The sequence below is a fragment of the Dipodomys merriami genome, unplaced genomic scaffold (assembly GCF_024711535.1).
Source record: "Dipodomys merriami isolate MVZ:Mamm:240054 unplaced genomic scaffold, mDipMer1.0.p SCAF_84, whole genome shotgun sequence".
NCBI lineage: Eukaryota > Metazoa > Chordata > Mammalia > Rodentia > Heteromyidae > Dipodomys > Dipodomys merriami.
The window spans coordinates 5,540,871-5,547,936 of record NW_027206446.1 but is presented as its reverse complement, the minus strand read 5'-3'; positions in this window follow the sequence as shown (position 1 = coordinate 5,547,936).

Sequence of the window (7,066 nt, the reverse complement as noted above, 5' to 3'; positions counted from 1 at the left end):
GAGTTCTCGAACTCACTGACATTTTTCTCCCTTAAAAAGTTCTGTCTTGCCTGGAGTCAGTGACTCATACCTGTTATCCCTGATACTCAGGAGGCTGAGATCTTAGGATCATGGTTCAAAGCCAGCCTGGGCAGGAAACTCTTTGAGACTCCTATCTCCAGTTAACTACGAGAAAACCAGAACTGGTGCTGTGGTTCAAGTGGTTGAGTGCTCGCCTTGAGCTGAAGAGCTCAGGACTAGCACCCAGGCACAGAGTTCAAGCCCCACGACTAACAACAACAATAAAAAGTTCTGTTTTGAATAAATATGTTGACGATAGCATGTTTTGTTAGCTACTAGTGTATTTCTACTTACACATTTGCGTTTTGGAGTATTTTCTAGTCTATTTTTGCCAAATCTTTTTATAATAGGCCTTCAGACTTGAAGAATAGTACAATTAGCTGGTTATATGTAACCAGAGTATCTGTATGTAGCTGTGTGATATGCAGGATGGCCTAGGGAAAGTAAGGCAAAAACTAAAAGTGGACCCCAGCCTGTCACCATGCATTAACATCAACTCAAAATGCATTAAAGACCTTAACATCAAACCGGAAACTCTGAAACTACTGCACAGGCAGGAATTTCCTGAATAGAGCCCCAGGGTCATCATAAATTGGAGAGCGATTCGACAAATGGGACTACCTTAAAATAAAAAGTTTCTGCACAGCTAAAGACATAGCTACCAAAGTAGAAAGACAACCAACTAATTGAGAAAATATATTTACCAACAATATATCAGATAAGGGTCTAATATCCATTATAGACAGACAACTCCAGAAACTAATCCCTCCCAAATCTATTAAACCAATCATTAAATAGGCAAAGGAGCTAAAGAGAGACTTCTCAGAAGAACAGATAAAAATGGCAAAGAAACACATGAGGAAATGTTCATCATCCCTAGCTATAAAGGAAACGCAAATAAATACAACCTGTGATACCACCTTACCCAACTCAAAATAACCTATATCCTAAATTCAATCAATGACAAATACTGGAGGGGATGAGTTCATTGCTGGTGGGACAGCCAGTTTGGAAAGCAGTCTGGAGGGTACCTCAGAAAGCTAAATATAGACCTCCCCTGTGATCCAGCCATAGGCATCTACCTTGAGAACAGGAACCAAGAAACAAGGACACATGCACCTCTATATTTATTGCAGCACTATTCACAATAGCCAAGACATGGAAACGACCCAGATGCCCCACTCCAGATGAATGGATCCAAACACTGTGGTACCTATATACAATGGAATATTATGCGGCCATTAGAAAGGACAAAATAATGGCATTCATGGGGAAATGGATAGAACAGAGAGACAAATGGTCTCCCTGATATGTGGATGTTAAATACAAAATGCAAGTCGATTCCACAAAGTAGACAAGACTGAAGAAACAAAGGACCCCCATGCAATTTGTCATATCATCTCAAAATGACTCCATGTTCTTGACCACATATATGGTGTGTGTGTGTGCGTGCGCACAACTGAGGGAAGGTAGGTGGAAGGCACAGAAATATAGAAGATAGGGGCCCATCAACTGCACTGGACATAGATGAAAATGAGCTAAGTAACTCAAGGGCAGCAATGGGAGGGAGGGAATGAGAGGGAAAGAGGGAATAGCTTACACTAAGCAAAAGGAAAGAAATGTGCATATCACCTGAGGTGGAAGAAATAGTTGTATTCTCAAAGCTTATAGAATTCACAAACATTATAGACCATGATCATGAAAATTTGTCTTGTGAAGTTTAAAATGTGCTTGTGACTTTAAGTGAAATATGTGAAATGTATGTAATTAATCTCAATGAAAAATTATTTTTAAAAGGTTCACTGATATTTGACTTGGTTTGCGTTTGAACTATGACCCTCAGATCTCAGAATTCCTAAGTATCTAGGATTCTAGGAATCCTAGAATTTTTTGAGAGGAGTTTCTTGGAGATAATATTCTCAGATACATTCCTGCCTGGTTGGCTTCTAACTGACAGCCTCAGATTGCAGCCTCCTGAGTAGAATTACAGGCATGAGACACTAGTAGCAGATATATTTCTTTCCTGCTTTTTGTTTTGGATTTTTTGTGTGTGTGTACCCAGGTGGGCAGAAAGTAAATATTACTTATAGTAGTACATAGGAACATAATTGGCATTTTGAACACATATTTGATCAAATCTCAACCACAACAGCTTTAATTAATGAAAATTCTCATCCCCAAATATCTGGGAGAAGTAATAGTTTTCTGGCTTTAATGAGACTTATTTCGAAGGAAATGAAGGATAGGGTGACAGAGTGCAAACAGAAATGTAGTCATTACCTGAGTCATGAAACTGTAGTCCCTCTGTACATCACCTTAAGAAAAAAAATTAAAAATATAAAAGACTCACAGATTTCTTGCTAGACTGGCTTCTAACTTCCATCCTCTGATCTCAGCCTTTGACTAATAGATTGACCAACAGGATTGCAGGATCCCAGTGTGAAGCTTACTTTCTTTCTTTCTTTCTTTTCTTTTTTTTTTTTTTTGGTATGCATGGGTGGCCAGGAAGTGAATATTTCTAGTAGAGCAAATAAAGTATGGCTTGCATTCTTAAAGCAAGTTTAATCAAATCTCAACCACTGTGGTTGAACTACTGAGAATCCTTACCGCAAAGATGTGAGAGACATAGAAATGGTTCTCTAGCCCTCAATGGATGCCATTTGGTATTTGGTGTTGAAATTTCCCCCCTTATATTCCCCCAGAATATGATTTATGTATGTTTGATCTTGGTCTACTACCTGAGCCATAATTCCACTTCAGGGTTATTTGGAGTTTCAAGGGCTCTCCTGCCAGGCTGGCTTTGAACTGTGATCCTTAGTTTTCAGCTTTGCTGAGTAGGTAGGATTCTTGCCATGAACAATACTCTCATTCTTTAATGCCAAAAGTGGTATCTTTCTACTCATGCTTTTCCATTCTATTACTGTGGGATAGTCCCACAATATAGACTTTTTTTTACAACCATTAAGACAAACAAGATAGTAACTGGGTGCAAGTGGCTCACATTTGTAATCCTACCTACTCAGGCTGAGATCTGAGGATCACGGTTCAAAGCCAGCTTGAGCAGGAAAGTCCATGAGACTCTTATCTCCAATAAACCACCAAAAAACCGGAAGTGATGCTGTGGCTCAAGTGGTAGAGAGCTTGCCTTGAGCTAAACAGCTGAGGGACAGTGCCCAGGCCCAGAGTTCAAGCCCCACAACTGCCAAAAATGAAAGAAGAAAAACAAGATTGTTGTCCAGATCACTCCAGGCTGAATTCACTCCAGACTCCTGATGTTGTGTGCACAAGACCTATGTAAACCCCCCCCCCCCAAGCACTCAGCAACTCCTGGATCTCCAGAGCTAAGGACTAAACCGCCTATCTCTTCCATGAACCCTGATGTTTGGAGGTTTTGCCCCCTGGAGAATGCATTTCTGTCCCTGCTTTCATTTCTGCTATTGAGAAGAGATTGCAGGAGAGAGCCACCATACAACATAGGCAGAGCAGAGAGGCCAGCAAGATCCTTTTCTGTGACCACACAAGAACCATCTGGTTCCAGCCTGTGATCGGTAGTTGTTCTGGTAATGACAGAAAGTGATACAGATCTGGACCTTCTGGGTTATCTCCATGTCTCTCAATGCCTGTGCCAAGCCAGCCCAAACCTTGGGCTACCTCTAAGGTAGGTCCCCAGAGGGGCAGGATAGAGTCCCCATCTCAAATGGCCCAGCCTGGCCATGTGGCTCAGGAGGCTCTGCAGGGCAGACAGAGATGGGGTTTCTGTCAAAATGGAAGAATCTGAGCTGGGAGCACTGGCTCAGGCTGGCAGGATGGCTGAGAGATGGGCATCAGTGATGGCACAGTCCAGGATTGCAAGGGTGCCAGCTGGCTACTTAATTCAGGATGGCTTGCAGAGGCTCAAGAACAAGTATGTTCATGTATAAACTCCTTAAACAGGTGCTTGAGCATTGGGACAGGAACCAAATGTTGGCTTCCTTTAGTGGACATGAACTCAGAGACAAGGTCTTCAACAGCTTCAGGCTCTTGAGGATGGAGGGCAAGTTTTCATCAGGGAAGATCATATCATACACATGAAGTTCCTGGAGATGTTGCAGGTGCTCCAGATATGCCCCAAATTTCCAGGAATATGAGAAATTCTTGGGACTAAATACGTTGAAGTAGCCACCTATCTTAGAGAAGTTAAGGATGCGGAGGTTCTTCATCTGCCCCAGGTAAAGGGTAAGTTTTCCCATAGTTTGTGGGTACCAAAATTCACTCACCCCTAGTTCCTGGATGGAGGTCTGCCTCACCACAAGCAGAGTCTGCTGGATTTCAGAGATGGAGCCACAGCGAATCTGGAGCTTCCTTCAGCACAACTAAACTCATTGTTTCCTCTTTCTGGCTGACACATGGGAGCACATAGGCATGCTGATCATCCTGGGTACCATCTTTGATGATCAGGATCATGGTGATCCTCAAGGGCTGTTCATCATTGCTCAACCACAACTCTCTGTGGGATTATCAATGAGGACCTCTCGAGACGAACTTTGGGCCAAGGAGAGATATCACTGTGTCCAGATCTCTTGAGTACTTGCAGTTTCCACTGACTAGGAGGCTCCTTCTTGGCAAGTAGCAGATGGAGTCCATCCAGGACAGCATGGAAGGTTTCTAGATTTCTAGGAAGCATATCCTTGGGCAAGGATCACAGGGCTCAATACCTTTGGGTGTATTACTACACAATGACACTTGTTGAGGTTGTTGATGGTGGCACATTACAGTAATCCTAGCTACTCAGGTGGCTGAGATCTGAGAATCAGGTTCCAACCCAGCCAGCCTGGGCAGAAACGTCCCCATGAGACTCTAATCCCCAATTAACCACTCAAAAACAAGAAGTGGTGCCGTGGCTCAAAGTGATAAAGAGCTAGCTTTGAGCAAAAAGAGCTCAGGGACACGGCCAGGTCCTTGAGTTCAAGTACAACAATGGAAAAAAAAACCAATGTGCTTATTGAAAGGAACTGCAAGAAATGGAATGTACCATTTGTAGTTCCCCACCCCCTTTCATTTATTCCCTTTTGTCACTTTTTTTATTCTGTACCCTTTGTCTTATTTATATTTTTCTGATTTGGGGAAGAGAAGAAGTGGAGAAACAGTGGGACAAAGGGTGTCCTGATTCATCAGTGATATTAATCACACACTCTGTTGGAAATGAACTTTACACCTTAGGGGTGATGAAAGTGGGAAGGGGGGATTGGAAGGGAATGTAGAAGAGAGTGACACTGTGTAAAAGGAAATGTACTTATTTTCCGAATCATGGAAATGTAATCCCTCTGTACATCACCTTCACAATAAAATTTTAAAATATTAAAAGAACGAGTCTCCCAGACTTTCCTGCTAGACTGGCATGGAACTGCCGTCCTCTTATCTCAGCCTGTTGAATAGTACAATTACAGGCAGAATCCACCAGATCTCAATGTGATCCTTCTTTTTATCTTTCTTTCTTTTAGAGTGACTGGATGATCAGGAAGTGAATATTTCTTATAGAAGAACAAATGAATTGTGGCCTGCATTTTCAAGGTGCCTTTCATGAAATCTGAACTGGTATTAGATATTGACATTTGTCATCCCAAGTATGTGAGAGAAGCAGGAAGAGTTCTCTTGCTTTCATGGAATGTCTTTTGCATTTGGTTTTGAATTTCTTCCCTAGCTTTTCTACAAAATTTGTTTTATGTATGTTTGAGGTTGGTCATGGAATTTTTTTGAATTTTTCTTTTGTTACATTTTGTTGTTCCACCTGTGGGGCTTGAACTCAGGGCCTGGGTACTGTCCCTGTGCTGTCCTGCTTAAAGCCAGCACTCTTACCTGAGCCACAGCCCCACTTCTGGGTTTTTTGGAGGTTCACCTCAGATGAGCATCTAGAGGCCTTTCCTGCCCTAGCTGGTTTTGAATTGTAATCCTCAGATCTCAGACTTGCTAAGTAGCTAGAATTTGGGGGGGGGCGGATAATACTCTCATTCTATGGTGTCTTTCTACTTCCTATTTTCCTTTCTTTTACTTTAAAATAAATTGATTGGCTCATTATACATTAAATAGTATAGAGTGCTGGGCTGCCCCAGGTTTAGAGGGTTTACACATAATCATTTAGGAAAACAAGATCATGTTCCAATTCTTTAGCTGAATTTCTCCTGATTCCTGATGGTGTGTGCACAGAACACAAGCACCCATAAAAACTCAACAACACAGCCCAGCTTCTTTTGCAAATGTATAAAATGAACTGAACACAAAAGATTTCCCACCTAATTCCTCAAGACATTCCTACAGATGTCCCCCTGCCCTGAGCCTGCAAAGAACGTGAAAAGAACATCCAGCCCAATTTACAGCTTCCAACAAGATACCTGGAAATTCTATCTCTGCAGTTCTTTCCCTCCCTCTCTCCTTCCTTCACACCCAACTTTCCTTCACTCCATTCCTTCTTAGCTTTTCTCCTTCCCTCCCACCTTCCTTCCGTCCCTCCTGCCTGCATTCCCTCCTTCCCTTCACTCCCTTCCCTCTTACCTTCCTTTCTTCCTTCATTCCTTCCCTCCTTGATTCCTTCATACCTTTCTTCCTTCTTCCCTTCTTTCCTTACTTTGTCCTCTCTCCCTCAGTCACTGCCTTCTCTTCTGCCTGGCTGCCTTCTTCTCTTCCTTTCTTTTTTTATTGTGTGCTGAACTTGGACTTGCACTCAGGGCCTTGGGAGTATTCCAAATTGCTTTATGTCAAGGCCAGTGCTCTACCAATTGAGCCACAACACTAATCACCCAATTGGTAAAACGCTCTCACTGATTTTTGGCCCAGAATGGGTTTTAACTCTGACCCTCAGATCTCAAACTTTTTGAGTGCCTTCAATTCTAGGAATCCTAGAATATTTTGTGAGGAGTTTCTTGGAGACAGTACTCTCAAATATATTCCTGCTTGGCTGGCTTCTACCGGAAACCCTAAGATATCAGACTCCTGAATAGGATTACTATCATGAGATGCTAGAAACGAATGC